The sequence below is a fragment of the Sus scrofa genome, chromosome 1 (assembly GCF_054392235.1).
Source record: "Sus scrofa isolate SSC_HxYL_T2T_F1_AM1 chromosome 1, Sscrofa_HxYL_maternal_Yorkshire_Landrace_v2.0, whole genome shotgun sequence".
NCBI classification, from domain to species: Eukaryota; Metazoa; Chordata; class Mammalia; order Artiodactyla; family Suidae; genus Sus; species Sus scrofa.
The window spans coordinates 180,873,982-180,900,626 of record NC_139383.1 but is presented as its reverse complement, the minus strand read 5'-3'; the positions used below and the strand labels follow the sequence as shown (position 1 = coordinate 180,900,626).

The 26,645-nt window shown below is 37.2% G+C and overlaps 1 long non-coding RNA gene across 10 annotated transcripts in view; it reads right to left on the bottom strand.

Annotated features, from left to right (window-relative positions):
• The window catches only part of LOC102162695 (uncharacterized), a 704,814-nt gene that overhangs the window by 530,856 nt on the left and 147,313 nt on the right, over nt 1-26,645 (bottom strand). For 4 of the 10 annotated variants that reach the window (XR_014817900.1, XR_014817887.1, XR_014817889.1 and 1 more), the window contains 3 exons: nt 19,328-19,537; nt 16,457-16,752; nt 13,690-13,794 (listed from right to left, as the gene is read on the bottom strand). This is a non-coding gene — a long non-coding RNA (uncharacterized LOC102162695). Of the gene's footprint in view, nt 1-13,689; nt 13,795-16,456; nt 16,753-19,327; nt 19,977-20,086; nt 20,187-26,645 lie in introns of those variants that run through there. The other 6 variants (XR_014817892.1, XR_014817882.1, XR_014817871.1 and 3 more) reach the window with 4 other exon arrangements.

The following is a 26,645-nucleotide window of genomic DNA, read 5'->3' as shown; positions in this document are numbered from 1 at the left end:
TTCCCAATCTAAACTCTACCATATTACTATTCAGACAGATGCCTTTACTTTTCAGTTATGAATTAATTGATTATCAAGTTTTTTTTAGATCTCAACATTCTTATTCAGTATAGAAAAAGCAAAGATAGTAGGCACACTTAATAATCTCATTCTGTTAGCAAATGAAAAGTGTTCTTAGAAGTATATTTTAGTACTATAGCCAATTTAGAAATGATTGGTTTATAGTATTTAGTATTTATTTTTTCAAAATAAAACTATCAAATAATAGCCTATCAAGCTCCTAATTGGAGATTTTTTTATTTGCAAAAGTGACTAATGTGACACTGATAGTAGTTGGTCCTTCATTTTCTTGTCATATCAGTCACCACATTATTGACAGTATATTGCCTTAAAAAGAGGCGAGACTTCTAAAAGCAACAAAAACCTGAAGGTGAGTTCCCCCTAACTCTACTCACACTCCAGCCCAGTCACTGCTACCTCCAGGATAGAGACACCCATGAAATTTAAAGTTAGCAGGTTGAAAATACAGAGACAAGTTGTACAAGCAAAATTAAGGAAGTTTACAGATAAAAACTTATTATCTTCACGTAGAAGGATCTTGTGGATATCACAAACACTACTTTTAAAATCAGACCAAAAAAGAGGTGACAGGAAATCCATTCCAGATGGGCTTTTGATCTGTGTAGCTTCAATCAAACCATTTCTTTCGGTACATCTTTTTCTCTATTTCTGAAGCAATAATTCCCATCTCACTATCTTGAAAATGTGATTTAAGACCTAAATTCTATTACAAGGAGATCCTGCTGAGTAGCATTGGGAACTATGTCTAGATACTCATGTTGCAACAGAACAAAGGGTGGGGGAAAAAATGTATACATGTAAGGATAACTTGATCCCCTTGCTGTACAGTGGGAAAATAAAATTAAAAAAAAAAAAAGAACTAAATTCTAGGTATTTCTCTGGGCCTCATTTTGCCATTTGAAAAATAATGAGGGAGTATCTGTTGTGGCTCGGTGAGTTACGAACCTGACTAGTATCCATGAGGATGTGGGTTCGATCCCTGACCTTGCTCAGTGGGTTAAGGATCTGGCCTTGCAGTGAGTTGTGGTGTAGATAGCGCTCGGATCATGTGTTGCTGTGGCTGTGGTGTACGCTGGGAGCTGCAGTTCTGATTCAACCCCAAGCCTGGGAACTTCCATAGGCCCCATGTGTAGCCCTAAAAAGCAAAAAATTAATTAAGAAAAGAAAAATAACGGAATTTTATCAGATACTTTAGTAACTTTTCTTTTAGCTTTAAAAATGTTATAACTCCAATATGTCATAGGTTATTTCCACTGAACTTAAGAACATTTTATCCAGAAGGCCCCCGGCCAAGTACAGCTATGTTATTTACACAGAATAAACACTGGACTATTAACAAAACAGTATTAGTAAGGATTTCTTTAGGTGGCTAAGGAAATAGAACATCTGACTGGCAAATTTTGATGGAAAGTTGGGAAAGAGGAAGGCCAAGACCACAGAGACTTATCCAAATGGAGGCGAGTCAGGTAGTGGGCAAGCCAAGGGGTCAAGGTTGATAGTACTTTCTTCATGTAGATGCTCTACAGTGATGGTAAACTTCCTTGGAAAGCAGGACTGGGCATCACCAGTGAAAGGAAAGGGGAGAGTCAAGAAGGAAATTTTGTGGAATATTTAAAACTGTTTACCATGTTGAGTTATTTTGTCTCAAGATATCTTTTTAATGATGATAAGTGTTCTATAAGAATATCTCCTCAGGAGTTCCCATCGTGGCTCAGTGGTTAACAAATCCGACTAGGAACCATGAGGTTGAGGGTTTGATCCCTGGCCTTGCTCAGTAGGTTAAAGATCTGGCGTTGCCATGAGCTGTGGTGTAGGTTGCAGACGCAGCTCGGATCCCGCATGGCTGTGGCTCTGGCGTAGGCTGGTGGCTACAGCTCCGATTCAACCCCTAGCCTGGGAACCTCCACATGCCACGGAAGCAGCCAAGAGATGGCAAAAAGACAAAAAAAAAAAAAAAAAAAAAAAAAAGAGAGAGAGAGAGAGAGAAACTTGTAATCATATGTAAGAACCCTCATCAAATGTACATATTATAAAAGTTAAAGTTGCCATTGACGTTCCCGTCGTGGCTCAGTGGTTAACGAATCCAACTAGGAACCATGAGGTTGCGGGTTCGATCCCTGGCCTTGCTCAGTGGGTTAAGGATCTGGCATTGCCATGAGCTGTGGTGTAGGTCGCAGACATAGCTCGGATCTGGCATTGCTAGTGACTCTAGTGTAGGCCAGCAGTGACAGCTCCAATTCAATCCCTAGCCTGGGAACCTCCATATGCCTCAGCAATGGCCCTAGAAAAGGCAAAACAAACAAAAGAAAAAAGTTAAAGTTGCTATTAAAAATATTCTTATACGCATCACTTGTCCTGGGCAAAGTTATGGTACAAGGGGAACAAAACCCTCTTGGCATTCTCATCTCCCCACTGCAGTCCATTTCTCATCCTTCTCTTGGTTCTCCTTCTCCACTCTCCACTTCTCAGCCCTCACATCCTCAGGCAGCTCATCATTCATACCTTCTCAGCCATGGACTCAACCTGGTAATACTGAACCTCTTAGAAGCACAGTAGAATAAGCATGGGCTTCGAAGTCAGGTATGAATCCTGGCACCCTGTGTACATGCGGAAATTTCATACTTGCCAAGTCTTGACATTTAAAACTGCTGTAAAATTTAGAGATGATAAAATATTTAAAACACTGACCACAGTTCTTGCAAGATAATAGACCGCTCCTCTCCTTGTTTCCAGAATGGGAATTCCTTTAGCATAGTACCAGCATGATTGAAATTCACCTAACTTAATTTCCAATGGATGTTAATAACTAGGGAGAGTTTAATGAGCTACCATTTCTTTAATCACATAATGAAAGAAATGCTTAGAGATACCATACTTTAACCACACAATAAAGAAAACAGAATTTCTAGTGGGGTGACAGGTAAACAAAATAGTTGAATCTTTAGGTGTCCTGTTGCACAGGTATATATTCTCTAGAAAACTTTGCGTGGTAACTCTTTTGCTAGTGCTTAAGAAACCAAGTTTGCCCTGTCCATGAAAACCTTAAAAAGTTTTTGGCTAAGAAATAAAAGATTCTAATCTGACAGAGCAAAAATAGAAGTCAAAGAAACTTATTTTAAAGACAATTCTACAGCACCAAGATTTTCTTGTTAAAGAGTCTTTCTATTCTTATGCAGAAGAGAGAGATTATATGACAAAATCTGCTACTTGTCTTTGTGGGAAATGATAAATGAAACTGAGGCCCACAAAATAGCCTGATTGTAGGGTCTCAAGAATAAGATTTGATGGCACTGGTGATTTTGTTAATACCTTCCTTGCTGTGAGACTATGACAATTCATTTTTAAAAGGGAAAACAAAAAGGTGAAGCATGACCCAAAGGAAATTTCATCTTTACTATATAGTACTCATTTATATGGATGGAATCATTCTCCTAAAAGTTTAAGTTCTAATTTATCTATGACTATAGCGTAATTCTGTAAGTCTCTGGTGAAATGGGGGTTGGTGTAATTATCCATGAAATTCAGGGATATTCTTAAAAACCACGATTTTGGCCTAAATTACTCAGATAAGAAAGACATTGACTGCTCAGCTTGCTCTGCGGGGGAAGTGCATTAAGTACCACTATATAGAAGCTGGCATTATCCCTGGAGCTTCTTTAAGTGTTTCTGAACATCTGATTACTCACAGTCTATGACTCACAAATTACATAAATCTTTTGAGAATTGAGAGTCAGTGCTTTCTTTTCATTCCCATTATATTAGAAAGTAATAGCGCTATCTCTGAAAGAAATTAGAGGCCCCTGGCTAATATTTACTGTGGACAAGCTTACTCAGAGTAATCCTCAGTAAATGTCAATTGTATGCACAGTCTACTAATCAGAGACAACAGCAGCCCTGAAAGGGAATTATGACCCAACAGACACTTCAGTCGATATGTCTGCCCTAGAATGCAACACTCAGTGATTTTCCTATGCTTAGAACCTGGGTTTTCTGACTTTCCGCAGTGCTCTTGCCCTGTTCCATATTTCTACCCTGGGAAGCAGGGTGCAGCATAAATACTTTGACTTTGGGGATAAATCTGCTACTTCCTAGCAATATGACCATGAAAAAAAACACTGAACCCCTTTGAAACTGTAATTTCCTCATCTGTGAGATGAAGACATATCTAGCTCCTGTGATGGCTATGAAACTTAAGTGTATAGAAATAAAACTTTCCTAAAGTGATCATTTCATATCACACAACCTCAACATCTCAATGGCTTCCAAGAAAAAATATTTATTTCTCCCTTTCCTTACTCAGCTGGGGCTCTATGTGTGGTACTATCCTGGAACCCAGGATTCAGCAATAATATTTCAGGGATAGAAGTAAGTATCAACCTACCTTCATGGATAATACATACTGAAATAACTTTAGATGTGGTTTTGCAGTGGTCACAGTTACAAAAACCTCAAAAAATAACTGAAAAGGGAAAGGATGCCTCACAAGAATATGTTTAGCATCACATAATATTAATTTTTACCACCAACATCCTGTATCAGAACTCATTGGACTACCAAGAAAAATGAAGATACTATAATTAAGAAATAGGTGTTCGCACTTTCATCCAAAATTGCCATTTGCATGAAGGTGACTTTGTATAAATTATGTTCATTTTTGTTCTGAATCCTTGACTGTATATCACAATGAAATATTAAGTTGTGTACTCAAAGAATGCCTAGTTAAGAAGGATATTCTCTTGGATTGATTTCAGTGATGAATCTGGAGTTAACTGTCTCTCTCTGTGGGAATCTATATTGTATAGGACAGCTTCATTTATAAAATGCCTCATTATTCAAGTGACCCTGAAACAATAAAAGATGAACATGTAGTACATGAAAAGGTCTGCTTGGACTGCATGTATTTATGTGCCATTCATCAAAAGAGATTAGCTATTCTCCAGATTGCCATCATTACCACCCTGTATGGATAAGACTTTGACAGTGATTTTCCACTTTCATTGATCTTTTGAATTAAATTGATTTTTTAGTCTACAAGAGGAGAAAACAATTTCCTAAGGGAATCAGTTTCCTTCTGAGCATTGTTCTTCAGCCACACTCTCACATCCCAGAGCCAGAGCTTCATGCATTCACTCTCCTTTGATTATCAGGAGTACATTGATTTAAAGTTTGAGAAATATTGCATGGGAGATCCTCAGGGAACATGCATTACAGAATTTATTTAAGGGAACAGAATGTTTAAGCGAATTTGCAAGTATAGGCTTAAATGCAAGAAAACGGGCAGCAAAAATATTTGTATGATTTTAGAGAAACCAATACTGAGTCTCTTGCCCAGCCCTCCAAAATCTCCCCTACCTAGTCACTGAAGCTTAAAATGCCTTTTGCACAGAGCTTTCCGCCCATATTAAGCAATAAGGCTTAAAGTGTAAATAAATTTGAGAATGATAGCACAATATATTCCCAACAAATAGACAAAAAATTGAAAATAAATCTTTTCCTTTAAGCAGGTTTTTTTGGGTTTTGGGGGTGTTTTTGTTTGTTTGGGGTTTTTTTTTTTTTACTTTCTAGGGCTGTACCCACAGCATATGAAAGTGCCCAGGCTAGGGGTCGAATCAGAACTGCAGCTGCAGGGGGTATAGCTCAGTGGTGGAGCATTTGACTGCAGAACTGTAGCTGCCATCCTACACCACAGCCACAGCAATGCAGGATCCGAGCCGCGTCAATGGCCTACACCACAGCTCATGGCAATGCCAGATCCTTAACCCACTGAACAAGGCCAAGGATGAAACCTGCCACCTCATGGTTACTAGTTGGATTCATTTCCACTGCCCCACAATGGGAATGCCCCTGAAAGCAGGTTTTAATTGAGGGAAAGAGCAAGTAAGTTTGGGATACCTGAAGTGGATAAGAACAAGAAGGGAATCCATGCAGTAGAAAAAGGAATCAGAAAAAGCAAGCCAAGAGTACCAAAGTAAGCTTCACCTACTTCAAAATTTTCCCTAGAATTGCAATGCATGATTAACTTACATTTCCTCATCCAGCCTCTGAATTGTTCCCTCCTATACCTTCAATTTGCTGTCCTGCAAGAAGACTAAGCTATTCCAGCTGGCCAAATACATAATGATATCACCAGGTGCAATCCAAACCAAACTTAATACTATTTTGGTGGAAAGAGGATTTAAAGTGGTGAGTATGAGATTTACTGGAGTCCATCACCAAAAAGAGAGCCTCCTTGGAGTTCCCTGGTGGCACAGCAGGTTAAGGATCCAGCAGTTGTCATTGCTGTTGCTTGAGTTGCTGCCATGGCTCAGGTTTGATCCCTGGCCTAGGAAATTCTGTATGCCATGGGTGTGGCCAAAAAAAAAAAGAAAAAAGCCTCTTCATTGTATTACATTGGATAAAAATGAGTAAGGAGAATAGTGAAGTGTCATGAAATATCATATGCAGAGCTGTCCTGAAAAAGAGACAGTGCAGGAAAAACATGACACAACAACACAAAAGGACTATACTAAGGCCATTAATGATAGTGAAGCTCACTTGGTTTCAGTATATGGAAGAATTTCCTAAAAACTGGAGTTGTCCCAATGAAGAAGGCTGACCTCCAAAAACAAACTCTTTGGTACTCAGATGCTCAGTTAGGGGTAATAAAGAAAGGATACCTGGAGCTCCCATCGTGGTGCAGTGGTTAATGAATCTGACTAGGAACCATGAGGTTGCGGGTTCGGTCCCTGCCCTTGCTCAGTGGGTTAACGATCCAGCGTTGCCGTGAGCTGCGGTGTAGGTTGCAGACGCAGCTCGGATCCCGCGTTGCTGTGGCTCTGGCATAGGCCGGTGGCTACAGCTCCGATTAGACCCCTAGCCTGGGAACCTCCATATGCCGTGGGAGGGGCCCAAGAAATACAAAAAGACAAAAAAAAAAAAAAAAAAAAAAAAAAAGATGCCTGATTAAGAGATATGGAAGGTCTTTCTTCCAACAACTAAATTTAATGCTAAACACCTCTAATTTTCTATAGATAACATATCTTTTGAGGCCATAAAAGAAAGAGATTTTTGGGAGACACTAATATTACAACCCAAATTACAAAAGTCAAGACATGAAAGCAACCTAAGTGTCCACCAATGGATGAATGGGTAAAGAAAATGTGGTGTATACATATACTATAAAATGTTTTCTAGCCATAAAAAAGGAGGAAATGTTGCCGTTTGTGACAACACGGATGGAACTCGAGGCCATTTATGTAAGTTAAATAAGTCAGACAGAGAAAGGCAAATAGCATATGATCTCACTTATATGTAGAATGGAAAGGAAGGAAGGGAGTGTGGGAGGGAGGGAGGGAGGAAGGAAGGAAGGAAAGAAGGATAGATACCAAAAACAGACTGATGGTCCCAGAGACAGGAGGTAGGGAGTAGATGAAATGAGTAAAGGGAGTCAAAAGGTACAGACTTCCAGCTACAGAATAAGTACATCAAGGGATGTAATGTATAGCATGGTGATTATAGTTAATACTGCATTATATATGTAAATGTTTCGAAGATGGTAAATCTTAAGTTCTCATCACGAGAAAAATAACTGAAACCATGTATTAAAAGTTCTCACCATAAGAAAAAAATTATATGATATTGACAGATATCAACTAGACTTATTATGGCGATCATTTCACAATATATACAAACAGCAAATCATTATGTTGTACACCAGAAACTAATACCAAAAAAAAAAAAAAAAAACCTACATCTCAATTTAAAAAGACGTCTGGGAGTTCCTGTCGTGGCTCAGTGGTTAATGAATCCGACTAGGAAGCATGAGGTTGCAGGTTCAATCCCTGGCCTTGCTCAGTGGGTTAAGGATCTGGGCTTGCCATGAGCTGTGATGTAGGTCGCAGACGTGGCTCAGATCCGACATTGCTGTGGCTGTGGCGTAGGCCAGCGGCTACAGCTCCGATTAGACCCCTAGCCTGGTAACCTCCATATGCCATGAGTGCGGCCCTAGAAAAGACTAAATAAATAAATAAACAAACAAACAAACAAAAAGAAGTCTGACCAAAAAATGGTTATTTAAAGAATGACTATAAAAATGAAAAAAAAAAAAAAATAACTGTTACTAATAAACCTGGAGGCCAGAAAGGACATGAACAAAGGTAAGACATGACTGGCAGTGACAAGAAAGGGCAAGTAAAGGGAACATGTGGGAATAAGATAATCAGGTGGAATTAAAAAAAAAAAAAAAAAAACAAAAAAAAAACAAAAAAAAAACTAGGATGGAGAAATTGATTCTACTTCATCAGAGCTGAGGATACTTGGAAAAAAGACCAGGGATATGTAAATGAGGAAAATGAAAAAATTAGCTTGAAATGCAGTTTCCAGAAATGAAGGGAAGGTTTAATATTTGTGTCGGAGTGCAAGGAATTTTTATGGTCAAATATGTTTGGAAATGCTGAGTTAAACACCATTAAACAGATTCTCATAGAGCCTTAGCTATCTGTCACAATTCTAAGTCTCAAAGAGAGGATAACATGCAGTGTCCCCATTAAATCATATTTTTTACAGAAATTTTTGGGAACTATCAGCCTAAAGAATACACAGTAGAAAAGAAATATCAGACTTAGGCGTTTGGATTTAGTATCCGGCAGTTAGGGGACGTTTAGGCTTCCAACAAGGGTTTATACTCTAAGTCTACTCATAATGAACCGAGCTAACTCAAAGACTAGAAACAATAGGTCTTTAGCCAATTTGGAGAAAATGGAGAGTAGGGCTAATCTTGCAAACTTTCCTCATGTTTTAAAGCCTCTTTCAGTGTGTGACTCAACCTGTAAATTAATTTGCCCTGTAGGAGGAGCCCTACACTGCATAGGACTCTGTATTCTAAATTGCTGGCCATGGAAATAGGATTTGGATAGTTCATTTAGAAGTAAGATAAGGAATGTGAGTTGGGAATACCTCACCGGCCCAATTTCAATGTTTAAAGAAAAAGTCATCACAGCTCCCAGGTTTCTTTTTTTTTTTTTTTTTTTGTCTTTTTGCTATTTCTTTGGGCCGCTCCCGCGGCATATGGAGGTTCCCAGGCTAGGGATCCAATCGGAGCTGTAGCCACCGGCCTACGCCAGAGCCACAGCAACGTGGGATCCGAGCCACGTCTGCAACCTACACCACAGCTCACGGCAAGGGCAGGGACCGAACCCGCAACCTCATGGTTCCTAGTCGGATTTGTTAACCTCTGCGCCACGACGGGAACTCCCAGCTCCCAGGTTTCAAATACAACCAGGTGCCAGACAACTTAATCCTCACACTGTTCCCACTTTAAAGGTAAGGACACTGAAGATCAAAGTAAATAACACTTCCAAGATCTCCTTGCTTGGGAGCTGTAGAGTCAGGATTCAAATTGCCTAGCTGACTCCAAATTCTATACTCAACAACTGCTGCTATTCAGTGTTGCAGGAAACATTAGAGAACTAGCAGTGTGCAGTGAAAGATGAGAATTATGAGTTTACATATGGACTTGTTACATTATATATGCCATATGACTGGAAGCCATTCTCTCTCACTCAGAGTGCTTCAGCCACAATGATTCTGACATTTTCTAGATCATGTTATGCTTTTCCTTGCCTCGGGCCTTTGCACTTGCTGTGCTCAGTAACTGAAACAGTTTCTTTTCCCATCCTCACATCTCATCTCTCCAGTCTCAGTTTAAATATCACTTCTACAAAGAGTTCTTGTTTTCCACTGCACCTAAAGTAGCTAATCCTCTCCTCTCCTTTCTCAGCACACACCCCCATTATTATCACAGCAGTATATTTTTTATTATACTTACCAAAAGCTATATAAAGTTTATTTCTTCATTTATTTATTTTCCCCCTGCCTCACTAAACTTCAATTTCCATGTGGGAAAGAGGACTCTCTTATTTACCCAAACTAGTTTAAAGCCTGATTCTGGTGGCTACTCAGTGAATACCAGTAGGATAAAATGAATTTCAAATAGGTATGATGCACTAGGGTCTGAAGAACAGAAGAGAAATTGAGGCTTATTTCTATACTGAAAGTAAGGGCCTTAAAGGTGGTATGTGAAGCTATAGAAATGGATGGTTTTGTCCATGGAGAATATGCAGTGATAAAAGAGACTAAGCAAAAAATCTTGACATAGTTACCATCATCCAAGACGGTCCACAATGATTCTCATTTCCTAGTACCCTAGCATTTGGGTTTTTCCCTCACAAACTGAATAGGACTCACTTGTATGGTTAATAAGATAAGGCAGAATTGGCAGAGTTTGATTTACAAGACTAGGTCATAAAAGACACTGTGGCTTCCTCCTTGCTCTGTCTTGAAGAGAGTCAAATGTCATGTCATAATGACACTGAAGTAGCTGTACGAAGAGATCTGTATGGCATGGAACTAATGTCTTCTAATAATAGCCAGCACCAACTTGCCAGCACATGTGTAGACCAGTAGAAGCAAATCCCCCAGCTCCGGTCAAACTTTCAGACGACTGCAGCACTGGCTGACATCTTGTCTACAATCTCATGAGAGATTCAAGCAAAAAACATCCAACTGAGCTGCTCCTAAACCTGTGACTCACAAAAACTTGAGTGAGATAAATGTTGTTTTAAACACTATGTTTGGTGATAATTTGTTACACAGCAGTGGATAACTAATACACTCAAGGAACAATAATTTATTCTTAATTAAAATTTTCTCCAACAAAAAAGTACTAAAAATTCACTTTATAAATTTTAAAAAATGTCATGTCACAATTCATCTTTTAGACATTTTCTTAGACATTATCTAAGACATTTTCTTAGAATAAATTATTCATTGCATATATCCTGGCTTGCATTTTTATAGAGTGATTCCTTATTTAAACAAACCCCCAAAAAAAGGCAAATTTGCAAAATCAGAGAATAGTCAGCCAATATTGATCAAACATATATATATATGAAATATATATTTAATGTAGGGCATTTAAGACTTCAGAAACTACTATAGAAACAGGTAAGTATTTTATGAAACTCTATGATCAGAATTTTACATTTCAAGCAGTTAGTCTAAGTTGCTTCTCAATAAAAAAAGAATAAGAACAACTTTTGAGTGTCTGCTAAGTTCAGACCCTGAACTTTAGGCTTTACATATATTACCTCTTTTAACAACATTATGAGGTAAGTATTATTGGTCCCATTTTGATTTGCCCATCAGGGCTTTCTCATCTCAGTTTCTAGGTACTTTTTTGTTTATGGTTTTAGACTTAGGTTGGTGAATTGTCATCAACTGGAAAGCATCAGATAGCGACCAGGTGAGCTTTACTTTCAGTCCTTTTTAGGAATGAAATACTCTCCTCAAAGGGAAGAACATTTAAATAATGAAGGCAGGAGACCTTGTTGGGGGAAAAACATTGGGATTTTCAAATGTAGCAGCTAAAGTTTTAAAGTCACAGATAATATTATATTAGAGCAGGAAGAACCTGAGAGAACATTTATCCAAGCCTTATTATTTTACAGATGAGGAAATAGGATTCATTAACACAGAATAATCTATTAAGTATCCCCTAGGGAATTAGTAGCTCAAACAGAACAAAAAACAACAAAGTTGCCTCTATTACAGCTACAACTGTGCCTGGCATTTAGAAGCTGCCCAGTAAATTAGATTAGACTGTGATGCATCATCCTAGAACAAGTACAGTTCCGTCAATATTTAGTGAGAGCCGGGAGCCTCCCTTGTAAGCCTGGTGTGTTTACTTTCTTCCTTTTCAGCTAGTAGCATCAAGAGTTGAGATTTAAAATAGTAGCTAGCTTTTGCTACATAGTAGAGAAGGGAACTAGGAACATTTATTGCCTTTTCCCTACAGCATGTTCCAGTTATTTATTGTTGTATAAAAAGTCACTTCAAAATGTAGTAGTTTAAGAACAGAAATAATCATTTAGTTTGCTTACAAATCTACAATTTGGGCAGGGATCGACAGAGACAGCTAATCTATGTTCCACACCGCATCATCAAGGACAGCTCAGCTGAGGGCTGGAGGACCCACTTTCAGGATGGCTCACTCATGGCTGGCAAGTTGGAGCTGGTCATAATCTGGAAATTAAGCTAAAGGTGTGCACTGGATGCTCCTTGAAGGCTGCCAGACTGGTTGCCTAGGCTTCCTCATGGCATGGTGCCTGGGTTCCAAGAAGAGGCATCCCAAGAGACAGGAAGTAGAAGTGGTTACCTTCTCAAAGCCTAGGCCACAGATTAGCATGGTGTAACTTTCACTTCATTTTATTAGTCAAGCAGTCACAGAGCCCTGATTCAAGGAAAGAGGACAAAGATCCCACCTCTTAATGAAGAAGTATCAGAAATTGGTTGACCTCACCAAAGAGCATATCTTTTTACTGCCAAGAAGATTCTATTACGTTGATTATAAGCATTACTGGAGATAAGTCATAGATATAAAAATTATAATCTATTCAGAGTTATTTATCTTTTCATAATATACTAATCAGCTCAGGCAGACAACAGACCTACTAGTAATGCTTGGTCTTTGCTTCCATTTACTCTTCCACATAAGGGGATGATAACATGCTCTCATAGGAAATGAGGTTTATTCACAGCTATGAAAGCAAAGTGTACTCTTAGCTGTCTTAACAAATACCTATTAATGGTGAGTTATATATAAAATATCCTTAAAGTGAAAGGTAAAATCATTATGTGCTTAAATAATTGTACAACATGAAGCCTTTACAGGTTCCATGGACAAATGTCCACACCTGAATTGCAGAAGCCTCCAACTTATCAATTTTGCTGAACACATAGTTAAATATCAAATCCTATTTTTAAAAAGGAAAGTCATTGTATAACCCTCTTAAGCATTTGATTAGATAAGAAAAAAAGATTTATGGGTTTTTAATTTTTACAAAAGTAATACTGATGGATACTACAGAATATCAGAACTTCTTCATGAATAAATTATATTTTCACAATATCTACTCAAGTCAACAGACAACATATTAAGTCAGATCTCCCAGCAACAGCCCTATTCAAGAAGTGAATTATATCCCATAGCAGACTCTTTCTAGTAATATTTTAAAACAGCATATTTGAATTGCCTTCCTAGCTACACCAAACAGGAAATTTTCAAGTTTAACTAAGGTAGTGTGAATGAAGATCTTAAAACTACTTCTGCTTGTAAGGAAGAGCCAGTCAGCTCCTTATTTAGTCCATAGGCACAGTGACCAATTGGGATTTTCCCACAGGAGTCCTAGGATTTAGGTAAAATGACTTTCTATTAGGCAATTGAGACCACAAAAAGCAGTAACTTCCCCAACTCAACCACTTATAGAAAGATTGTTTAAATAAGATGAGATTTGTCCTAGCTAAAAATGGGGCCTGCAGCTGGGAGGTTGGTTTCCTGGGGACCAGAGAAGAGAGAGCTCTATTACACAGTCAAGCGTTTTTAGTGCCAGAAAACAGTGAGTATAAAACAGAAGTCATACCCAACCGGCCGGTGGGCCTTATGAGTGTATGTGAATTTTATGCTCACGCAGAGATTTAAAAGGCAATGTTAGTGTCAACATGATCCACTTCATTTATTTACATTTATTACACATACCTAAAGGATTTTAAGTTTCTGGTCTATAGAATTACCTGGATTAACGTAAACTTATTTTCAAGAACTTCTCAGAGTACATTTGGTGTAAACCTTCTTTAAGCCCGCTGAAAGATGACACCATGTGTCCTAAATCACAATCCCTGTGAGAAAGAATCCAAGGGGGGTGATGAATACAGATCCCAGATGCTTGGCTCCTACCATAATATAAAACAATAATCTCTACACTGGACCTGTCCCACTACTCCTTCTCTGGTTTGTTTCTTGTTATCATTTACTCATTATTATTTAGAACGTGTTGGTGAAATGCCAAGATTGGCCCTTAAAAACAGAAAACAAGATGTTGGCGAAATGCCAAGATTGGCCCTTTAAAATGGAAAAATGACAATAGACTCTAAATTATAGATATGCAAGGAAATTTATGTAACTTTGGGCAAGTGAAAAAAAAAAAAAGCAGGGGAGTGCATTCTTCACACAGAAAGCAGATAACCACTTTAATATAAATATGAGCCTGAGCCCAAATGATCTGTTACCCAGAAAGTTTCAATAAAATTGGTCTGGGCATCAAACAGCCCTACCTACTCTTTGATTGTGATTATCTGCTCCGTACAAGACATATTCATGGTTTGAGTCACTCACTGATGGTATATAAAACATTTCCCTTCATCTGCTAATGTTGAAGTATTGTGTTAGTTGTTAAATTATAAATTAGGAACCAATTTTTTGGCATGCCCTCACCAAAATTTAGAGAATTAGACCAGTTGTGAAGGAATTGAGAAACATGCATTGACTATAGATTTCTCCGAAATTCACCATAAAAGTGAAAGGTTTTCTTTTTAATAAATTCCCCAGAAAACCACATATTGTGCTCACTGAAGCAAGAAGTAAAGAGAAATGATTGAGCAATATTAAAAGGTGGAAAGTCAGACCCTTTTCTCTATAGTGTTTTAATGTTGAAATAAAAGGCACTGAGTATCCCGTGGCTTGCCCAGCTGGGACATCAGCATCCTGCACTTCTTCATGCGGCCAGGGCAAAGAGTCACTGGAGAGCCCATTTCCGCTCCATATTAAGAAAAATTTTAAAGGCAAAACTTCCAACTAGACTTTCCGATCTCACATTTTCCAATAATGTGGTCTGCTCGTCCACTAAAAGGGTTAGAGAAGCAGATATTGGTTCAGAATTGGACTAAAGTTCCTACTGCCTCAATCTGTTTCAGGTTGGATAGGAGAATGTTATTTTCTTCAAAATACTATTTTGCTACAATCCAATGTTACTCAAATATTTTAAAAATCTAGGCTGGACTTTGAAATAAAGAATGGTGTTTGCAAAATATCCTGGATTCTCTGTAATTGTGTCTTACTAACACCCAGTACGATTTCTACGTATCCCCCCTTCCTGGGTATTTGTACACTCCCACCTTCTCAGTGTAAAGACTACATAAAGGGCTTATAAACAAGACAATCACCCATTGCCCGTATTAAACTTCATTAGTATTAACAGGAAGGAGGATATTTTCTTGCCATTTATGTTCAAAATTCTACTAATGAAAATACTATTTCCCTGACTCCTGCATGCCTCCCTCCCCTCCACCACCACCACTAACAGGTCAATAAAGAGGACCTATAGCCAAGTGCATTTCTGAAATTTTATGTATTTTATATTTAGGGGATTTATGCAGCTTGTTATTAACATATATTTAAATATAGGCCATGCATCTAGCATTAACATATTGTGCTTTTTTTCTTGTCTATGCTTTGTCTCTGTACTAAACAAACTGTTCCCCCCCCCGCCCACAAGCTTTGTTGAAAGCTGTCATCCTTCATGTGTTATTCAGGTACCTGTGTACGCTCTCTCAGGTATCTTTACACAAAGAATTTTCTAATCACAACACACACTATTTTTAAACTGTCTTGTTTCTCAGGCAAAGAGAATGATTCTTTAGCAATGTAATCCACATAATATCTACAAACAGTGGGAAGATATAATTTAAAATAAGAAGGATCTTTTTTCAATACTTTCAGTGGAATTTTCAGAGATCAAATGCTGGAGTTGCCAATGAATAACAGAGATGAGTTTGAGGGTATACACAAGAAAAAGTATGATAAAATGGATGGGTTTATTTCTGTCAACCTTAAATACAGTTCCATGCAGCCCTTAGAAAAGTCTGCCTGGGTCAGACATGCTGCCATGGTCAGAATGCTCTAAAATCCTCACAAGCTTTCCTTTTCTTTTCTTCCTTTCATCAATCTGAGAATATTTCTCCTTTCATATCTATTATAGTATCTTCCGCTCTTGAACTATTTCTTACAGCATGTTCTTTCTTTGTTCAATTGGGCTCCTTTTAATACCTCAAAAAGTGATAGCCTCGTTTTAGTTATATTATGAAGACAAATTCTGGACTCAGACCTCCTGAATTAGAGTCTCAGTTCCCACGTTTATTAGTTGTATGACCTTGGGCAAGTCATTCAAACTTTTTGTGCCTCAATTTCCTCATAATAGAAATAAGAAGAGAACCTAATTCAGAGGTTGCTGAAAAGATTCAATTTTAAAAGGTAAGCAAAGCATTTAAGAAGATACACTATACTTAATAAATGATCAATAAGTATTTACAAGTAAGCAGAAATCATTTTTGAAAAACTGGTGGGATTATTTTTGGCTGATGCTATTTTCTTAGCATCATTGCTCACACATCCTTTCTAAATTTGTACTTTTTAGATTTATGCCATGTTTTCTTTAATTTTTATCTTCATTCAGTTTACCTGCATTGCCTCAGTAATTTAATTGTTTAAAATTGTATCACTTACTTGTGATCTCAGCTCACAGCTGCAGCTTTCATATTTTCAAAAGGAGGAAAGTTGGACAGACAGGAAATTAATGACTTTTTGTGCATCCACCAGAGAACTAAAGACACAGGACAGCCATCATGAAATCTGGAGAGATGTGGGATGCCCATGTAAAAAAAAAAAGAGGGGTATTCTGGGCATGGGGAAGAATGCCCAGTTCTTCTGCTGAACTACTTTTGTAGCAGTGAGTGATTCAAAAACAGTCTTGGTCCTTTTCCCTTTTGAATGCACAGTCTTATCTTCTCTTTTCCATGGGACTGGAAGAAAAATGGAAAGGAGAGAATCATTAAGGAGATGTTCATTGAGAGGCAGCAGAACCACTGATAGAAAGGTTTGCCCCTTTCCAACCAGACCTAATAAACAAACTCAGGTATTGTTCATCTAGAGTTGGGAAGTTATTTTGTGACAAAACAGCAAACAGAAGAACCAAAGGCAAATATGCAAAGATAATCAAACAACCTATACCCACTCCTGCTTTATCCTGCCCCCTGGGCTTCCAGAGCCCTCATGTGACACTGCAATGATCCAAACCACTAACTCATCCACATCTGCTTTCTCAAAATTTACCTCTCCATGCTTCAACCCACTGCTGTAACTACCAAAACATCCCTTCCCTGGTGGCTTCTTATCTCAATGAGGGGAATATTATTACCTATTTTTAAGTGTATTCTTAGATATAAATTCCTGATAAAATAAGGGTTCCCCGCTTAGGAGAACATCTCGTTCTCAGTGACCACACCATGAAAGTAGCATTCTTCTCCTACTCCACCAAGCCTGTGCTCACAGGTAAGCAGAACACTACTATTCTGGACCACCATGTTTCTATTTAACTTTTTTATTTTAAAAGCGGGGGAGAAAGTAAAAATTACCCAAAACCCCATGTTTTTATGACTATTTGAGAAATAAAAGCATCCCACCCTCCTAATCCAATTTCTAGAATTAACTACTATTAGTACTTTGGAGTGTAGCCTTCCCAGATTTTCTTACATACATATAGATATATCTGTATCTATATATCTACATCTAGGTAAATACAGAAGTAGAAGTATCTGGATCTTTATAATAACATATTTATACTTTATAACAATGTATTTATTTACTCATATTTTTTCATATTGGTCTGAAACTTTTCTCTTAATATATCATGTATATATTATCCTGTTCACATTTATAAATCTGCTTTTAAACAAGCACTTACAATTGCTTCCAGGACATAGTAAGCACTCAATAAATCTTTGTTATATCACTATTTCCTCACTCTTAATATATAGCCATACTATTCCATTTTATGGATATATTTTCCCCTTATTGTGAGATATTTAAATTGCTTCTAATTTTTTGCTTTTACAAATAGCACTGCAATGAGCATCTCTGTCTTTTCTAAGAGATTGATTCCAATAACTGGGGTGGCTGAGTTAAAATATATAAACATTTGAAAATTTTAAGATACCTGCCACAGAGGGTTGTATTGCCCTACCCCACAAAGGATTGTACCATTCTACATGTCACCAACAGTGTAGGAATACCAATTTCCCCCACTCTGTCAGTACTGAGATTTTATATCTTTTCATATGCTCATTGCCTAGGGGTATAGAAGGCAGGTGTGAACTGCTTGTTCATATCCTTAGCCCATTTTTCTGACTATATTACTTCTGCATAATAATTACATAAATACTTTGTCTATTTTTATTTGTTGCAAATATTTTTCCAAAAATGTCATTTGGTTTGGATATTTTTGTTAGTTTTTATCACAATTTTATATATATACATAATCAAATGTATTTTTTTCACTGTAAATTCTTATTGACCTGCTTTGCTTAGAAAGGGCAGAATATGTTCAAGTTGCCCTGCTCAGCAACATCAGAGTCATCTATACTAAGAGAAGCTGGGTTTTCACAGAAAAATCAGCATGTATTTGAGATCATAAATAGGAAGCTTTACTAAAATAAGTAGTTAGCAGTTATCTACTAATAAACCAATAACCCATGTACTTCTATAGCAACCAAATAAAAATAAATCCATGACCACCATAGTCACTAATAACATATATTTAATATGCAGGTGAAATAAAGAGCTGGAAGGAATTGAGGTATCATTGTACAGATAAGAAAACTGAGAACAGAAAAGTTTAGTTCTATCTATGGTCACAGTGCACCATATATGGAACGACAATAAGATCAAATCTACAGGAACTAGATGATATAGTCCACCAAGAAGATAAGCTTCAAAATATAAAATAAAAACTAGAACTGTTTATGATGGGTCATGAGATCCAAACTGAATATGGCAAAAAGATACTTTCAGGAGTTCCCATCGTGGCTCAGTGGTTAACAAACCGGACTAGTATCCATGAGTACGCAAGTTCAATCCCTGGCCTTGCTCAGTGGGTTAAGGAGCCAGTGTTGCCATGAGGTATAGTTAGGTCACAGACACAGCTCGGATGCAGTGTTGCTGTGGCTGTGGCATAGGCTGGCAGCCTCAGCTCCAATTCAGCCCCTAGCCTGGGAATCTCCATATGCTGGGGTGCAGCCCTAAAAAGACAAGAAAAAAAAAAAAGATACATTCGAAGTTAATATTTCAGCAAAATTGAAGCACATGATAAGGGTAGCAGAAAAACATGAAACTAAAAAGACAAAATCATAAATGAAACAATAAACCATGTACCAATATAGGAGTTTTTGATAGTCACTAGCACTATCCAGAAACACGTCTGGCTTTTTTTTCTTTTTGACATATGGTGGGATGTAATTTCTTCACCTCAGTGACATCAAATCGGGCCATAGGCCTTGCTCTGAAAAATGAGCAGAAGTGATATCTATACAGTAGACTTACCGGCCACTATGGATAGGATCATCATGCTCTCCTTTCCCCTCTGCCATGGTAACAGATAATACTCCAAATAGTGGCTACTCCTTTAATCTGGATTCAGGAGCAAAGATGACACAGAGCAGAGCCTCCAGCAGAACCACAGTGAACAAGTATCATAAGCAAGAAATAAACTTTTGTGGTTCTAAGACATTGATATTTGAGGATTGTTTGTTACTGCAGCAAAAATACAAAGAGATTTATTTATAAATATTTATTGAGCACACTCTTTATGCCAGGCACTATCCTGAGTGGTATAGGACTATAATAATATTCAGGAATCAGTCCATCATCTTAGACATTTACAGTCTAGCAGGTGGGAAATAAAAGCAATAAAATGTACAATTGTAACACAGTATGATAAAGTGCTGTAATTGGGATAAGCACCAAAGCAAAGGAGCCTAAAGAATGGTATATGAGCATGCCCTTTAGAGTAGATTACTTCTAAGTTGAAAAGTAACAGTTATAGGGGGACTCTTTTCAAAGCTACTGGTACCATACCAAATTAAGCAAAATATGTAAAATGTAGTGCTGTTTTAGAAAGAGAATTTTATATATATATAAAATATAATGATGATAATGACAATAGGAAACCACATGTACTCTTCTGTTGGCCAAAATTTAAGAGACATTGCGAAGAATTGCCAATGTGTACTAGTTTACAAGGGATACCATAATAAAGCACACAGATGCAGAAGTTTAAACAAGGGAAATTTATTTCCTCACAGTTCTGGAGGCTTGAAGTCCAAGACCAAGGCATAAGCAGGGTTAGTTTCTTCTGAGGGCCTCCCTCCTTGGCTTGTAAATGGCCATCTTCTCCCTGTGTCTTTACAAAGAATCATTCTGCATGTGTCTGTGTCCTCATTGTCTCTTCTTATAAGAGACCATCATTTTGGACCACCCTAATGACCTCATGTAACCTTAATTATCCCTTAAGGACCTTATCTTCAAATATAGTTACATTCTGTGGTACTAAAGGTTATGACTTCAATATATGAATTTGGGGAAGGGAAACAATTTAGCCTATAACACTAAGGTTGGTGTCTTAGTTCTGGCTGCAATAATAAGATACCATAGTGTGGGCGGCTTAAACAGCACATGTTTGTTTCTCACAGTTCTGGAGGCTGAAAATCTGAGATCAGGTTGCCAGCATGGTTGGGTTCTGGTGAGGGACAATTTCCTGGCTTATAGATGCCTGCCTTCTTGCTGTATCCTCACATAGTCAAGAGATTCTCTCTCCGGTGTCTTTTCTTTTAAGAGCACAAATCCCATTCATGAGGGCTCCATCCTTATGACCTAATTACCTCCCAAAGTCCCCATCTTCTAATACCATAACATTGGGAATTGGGACCATAGCATATGCATTGTGGGGAGACACAGACATTCAATCCACAGCAGTTGGTAACTAATTAAATGAAGGGTGCAAAGAAGGAAAGCAGCACATAATCACACCAAAGTGAAATTCGGAGACCCTGTAAAGATGGTGATCCTTATCTGTTAGTTAAGAAGAGGAACCCTATTTTCAAGCTACAAAAACCTCAATTGAGAAGAAGACATTTAAATGGAGATATCCTGAGGGCAAAGAGAGAGCATGCAAAGTCTAGGTTGAAAAAATTCTAAATATGGAGGTCATTTATTTTTAGAACTAATAAAAACAATAAAAGTTAATTAACATCCTAAGGGAAGGAAAACAGTATTAGACTCTTAGAAAATTGCCTATATATTTTCTTGAACTGCACACAAATAATCATAGCTGAAAAACCAAAATCAATTTATGATAAATAATTATCCTGGACACAAAAAGTTACAGGAGTAAGTGTGCAATAAAAAGAAATGAAATGGGCAATATTTAAAAACAAAGGGACAGTTTGAATCCACAGAGACAATTATTTTGTGATAAATACAAAGTCCAGAAATCAAATCTCACATGAAAATGATACCTAAAATGTGTTTATGCTCAAAATAAACTCAACAAAGAAAGAATATTTTCCTGAATGTAAGAATTCTATCCACATTTTAGAAGCAATATAACAAGTAGAAATCCATAAAGTGTTGGTGAATAATAACTTTGAAGAAAAAGCATTAGATGGTTTGACTCACTTATTAATAAAGCCTTTCAAGTGCTACAAATAGCCATTATTTATTATCTGTTTTCCTGTATTTCCCTGTAACAAGGGGGAAACATTGTTTAAAATGGTAATAAATCTGAAATGAGCACTACGTCATTCTTTTTTACTAGGACTTCATAAAAAAGTCATAAAAGGTTATATATTCTGCTTTAAGATCTTAGGATTATTAAATTGAAATTAAAATTATAATTGAATTGGAAGAGAAAACTTTAAACTTAGAGCTTTCTTAGTGTTTGGACATAACATAGTTCGTATGCAGTTTGTAGCAAAATTTCAATTTCTTTGAACTATATGAATTTACTCATATATGCAGATAACATGATATTTAAGGAAATCCTAGGATAAGCAAAATCAATAGGAAGGGAAGAAAAATTTGTGGCTGAAAAAGCACTGAAGTAGAAGTCAGGTAACCTGGATTCAAGCCTCTGCTCTTTAACCTCTGTGATTAGAAAAATTAATCATTCTCAGACAGATTCCTTCCTTCTTTCCTTATTACAGCCATACCTGCAGCATACGGAAGTTCCCAGGCTAGGGGTCAAATCAGAGCTGCAGGTGAAGGCTACAGCCACAGCCACAGCAACTACAGATCTGAGCAGCATCTGCTCGAGCCACATCTGTGACCTACGCCTACACCACAGCTTGTAGCAATGCCAGATCTTTAACCTACTGAGCAAGGCCAGGAATTGAACCTGCATTGTCATGAAAACTATGTCAAGTTCTTAACCCACTGAGCCACAATGGGAACTCCAGATTCCTTATTTCTATAATGGAGCTAATAAATGCTACCACAGAGTTACAGTGAAGGCTAAACAAGGTATGCATGTTAAAGTATTTTGAAAAATTATGCTTAATGATATTAGTGATTAATCATTCAAAATTACTGCCAAACTGAACATCATAAAAGATGAGTAAAGATAGTTAACAGGCAAGAACTTTGCCTGACATTTCAATACCACACACAAGATATACAAGATATAACAGAGTATATCTTGTGGAGTTGTGGTTCAGCAGTAATGAACCTGACTAGTATCCATGAGGATGCGGGTTCGATCCCTGGCCTCGCTCAGTGGGTTAAAGATCCAATATTGCCATAAGCTACAGTGTAGGTCACAGACACAGCTCGGGTCTGGCATTGTTGTTGCTGTGGCATGGGCCTGCAGCTGTAGCTCCAATTCAACCCCTGGCCCAGGAACTTCAATGTCACAGGTGCTGCCCCGAAAAAAAAAAAAAAAAAAAACTGACTGAAATTTTGAAATCTCTAATAACCAAATTCTGTAATAGATTGTGTTCTTGGACACAGAAAATAAAAATTCTAGACATACCATTCTCTATCAGCTGAAAAAATGCAGCTTAAAGCAATACCTAAGTTTTTTCCAAACTGTAGTTTATAAATTATACTTATAAATTATAACTTATAGACAAACATTGCGTTGGGAAAAAATTTTAATGCACGCTTTTTGAAAACTGTCACCTCCCTCAACTTCATCACTGTGGCTTATTATGAATGAACCTTACGGAATAAATATGGCATACTGCCAGAAGTATAAATGTCAAAACATTTAGTATTTTCTGCATGTTTTTAATGTCACTTCATATCTCTATTTCTTTTCCATGTCACAAAGAGATTTTCTAAGACCTCGTGAAGGTCCACACATTTCTGTGAAAATTAGCACCTGGACAAGAAGTAAAAATTGGAGAGACAAAGAAAATTGACAGCAAATTTTAAAGTAAATTAGCACATGAATAAAAAAATAAAAAGAGAAAAACAAAAGAAAAATTAAAAACAAATTAAGAGATCAGATTGGTGAAATTTTAAGCATTCAAGACACATGGCAGCCTGGGAAAATTTAAGGTTATGTCTTCTAATAGTCACAGTTTGTTTTAGAATAGTGATGCATTTATAAAACAAGCTCATACTATTAGGCAGGTATTGACAGGATAATACTAAAATGTTTATCATAAAACCAAAACTGTGAATTGGGTCATCAGAGGAAAATATTTCTGAAATCTCCATTTAACCAATTAAGTCAATGAATTTCCCCAGAATTCTTTTCTTAATTGAAGTATAGTTGAATTACAATGTCAGGTTAGGGAGTTCCTGTCGTGGCGCAGTGGTTAACGAATCCGACTAGGAACCATGAGGTTGCGGGTTCCGTCCCTGCCCTTGCTCAGTGGGTTAACGATCCGGTGTTGTCCTGAGCTGTGGTGTAGGTTGCAGACGCGGCTCGGATCCCGCGTTGTTGTGGCTCTGGCGTAGGCCAGTGGCTACAGCTCCGATTCAACCCCTAGCCTGGGAACCTCCATGTGCCGCGGGAGCGGCCCAAGAAATAGCAACAACAACAACAACAAAAAGACAAAAGACCAAAAAAAAAAAAAAAAAAAAAAAAAAAAAAATGCCAGGTTAGTTTCAGATGTATAACAAAGTGATTCATTTTACATATTTTTTCAGATTCTTTTCCATTATACATTATTACAAGCTATTGACAATAGTTCCCTGCCACAGACTTCTTTTTGCTACTGACATCTAATGCAGTGGTTCTCAAAAATTAATATGCTTATAAATTGCCTAGGGATCTTTTTAAAATGCAGACTGAGATTCAATAGGATGTGAGGTGAGGTCTAAAATTATACATTGCTAACAAGCTTCCAGGTAATTGTAACACTGCTGGTCAGCACAGAGGTACTTTGAGAGGGAAAATCAAGACGCAATCTCATCTAAAAAAAAAAAAAAAAGATTTATTGATCAATGTCAAAATTTTACAGTGATAATGCAGGAATTTAAACTTTTACGCCCTCAGAAGTACCCAAGTAAGAATACTCTTCCTTTCTTAAGGTGCAAAACTCTCAGACTTAAAACCAAGACTCTGTTTAGCAATTAAATAGATCCAGAGCTAATGTCCGAGAAAAATCTGCCTCCTAAAACCAAGTGCAGGCAAGTGAGGTGGACCTCAACTAACCCTGGAATACAAATTACGTTCCTATCAGCACCTTCACCATTTATGCTACTGACGTCTGGAACATATTGATCTTCTTTCAGTCAACAGGGAGAGTGTCTTCCTGTCAGACATTGACTATCCATATCAGTGGGGAATTACCTGTCCTGTGATGGTTCCTATCCGAAGCCTAGAGGAGACTACTGATAATCTAGAAGGGAAATCTAAGTAAATGGATTTCAAATCATTCTAGCAATATGACCCCCTGTCAATTAAAATTCTGCACTCAATTCTAAAATATAAAGTAGTATTTTATTTGTCTAAATTTAGTTTAGTTCAAATTTATAGAAAATGAAATTGTTCCTTTGAACCCCAAAGATTTTAAATTGGTGGTTATGTGAGTTCCCATCATAGCTCAGTAGTAACAAACCCAGCTAGTATCCATGAGGAGGTGAGTTCAATCGCTGACTCTGCTCAGTGGGTTAAAGATCCAGCGTTGCCTTGAGCTATGGTGTAGGTCGCAGATGCAGCTTGGATCTGGTGTTGCTGTGGCTGTGGCATAGGCTGCAAGTGTGGACCTAAACTGCAGTAAATAAAGAAATAAATAAACAAACAAACAAACAAACTGGTGGTTATGGTTCTCAACTATAGCTTTACCAGCCTTAGCATCCAATATGTTTTTATTTTGTTTTGGTTGCACAATATCGAGACAACTTAAATCAGATAAATTAATTTCAAATGTTAAAAGTTGGTTATAGCTCACCCTGCACCCTCAGATTCCTCTTCACTAAAACAGGGATCATTGTTAGGAGAATATAACAACTGATTTTTTAACAGTGGTTAAAAACATTTTCAAGTATTTAATCTAAATTTAAATCAAACATTTGTAGATTTCCTCCTTTATCCTGGCATTTATAGAACCCAGTTCAAAACACTGATCTAAGATATATTAACCTCCTCCTGGTGGTTACTTTAACTTTTATTATCCTGTATTAAGCCAGTTTATCAAAAAGCTATGCACTGGGAACACATCATTAACCAAAAGATGATATAATAAATGCTATATGCAAAATTTATTTTATAAAATTTATATTAGAGACAATTTTATATGGACATTTCAACAGCTACAAAAAAAATCCTCAAAATAAATTCTCTAAGTTCAGGATCACAAAAATTTCTCTCTCCTTATAAATTGGTATACTTCTTTCAACATCTAGAAAAAAAAACCTTAACATATAATTCCTTTAGCTTTTTTAAAGTCTTAAATGTCTTAAACATTTATTTCCTGTTAGCTCTTCTTTACTATGTTACTTTGTCTTTTTATAATTCCTTATCTTATTTTCATTGCATCTGGGTATATGGATATATGACATGCTTCAATTGCCAGCATGTCAAACAGAGAGTTTCAAAAAAACCCCAAAACAGGTGGTTAAAACAAAATAGAATTATCCCTTGTGTAACAGCCAGAGCCTTAACTCTGGGTACATACATCCCCACTTTTTGGGGGGAGGTAGGGGTCTTTTTAGGCTGCACCCGCAGCATATGAAAGTTCCCAGGCTAGGGGTCAAGTCAGAGCCACAGCTGCCTGGCCTACGTCACACCCATACATCACTTTGTTCACTTCCCTTTGGCCAGAACTTAATGACATGTCATCCTAAGTCACAAGAAGACTGTGGAAAGTGTAGTCTCCAGTTGGGTGGTATGATTGCAGCTAAAACCTAGGGAGTTCTATTTCTAAATATAGAAAAGGGAGATTACCTATTGCAAAACAATTAATAATCTCTACCATAAAGGTCATTTTTTTCCCTAAAATTCCCCTGTTGTCCAAAAAAAAAAAAAAAAAAAAGATATTTATAGCTGATTTCACTAAACAAAGATCCAATCCAGGATCTTGCAGTGTTATGTATACTTCAAGGTTGAGTCCTTATGTTGGTTTAACAGTCACCTCATTAATGATGAGTTTGTTTTTTTCTGACTTTAGTTTTTTTTTAATTCCAACAGGAATGTGTTTTAATATAGCACAACATTATCCTTTTTTTAAGTCAAAGCTAATGCTCATATTGCCATAACTTTGACTAGTAGGAATCCCTTTAGTCTGGATCCTGTGTAATTATGGCAAAATACGTAACATCAATTTTACCGTTTTAACTATTTTAAGTGGCATTAAGCATATTCACATCGATGTACAACCATCACCACTATCCATCCCCAAAACTTTGTGTT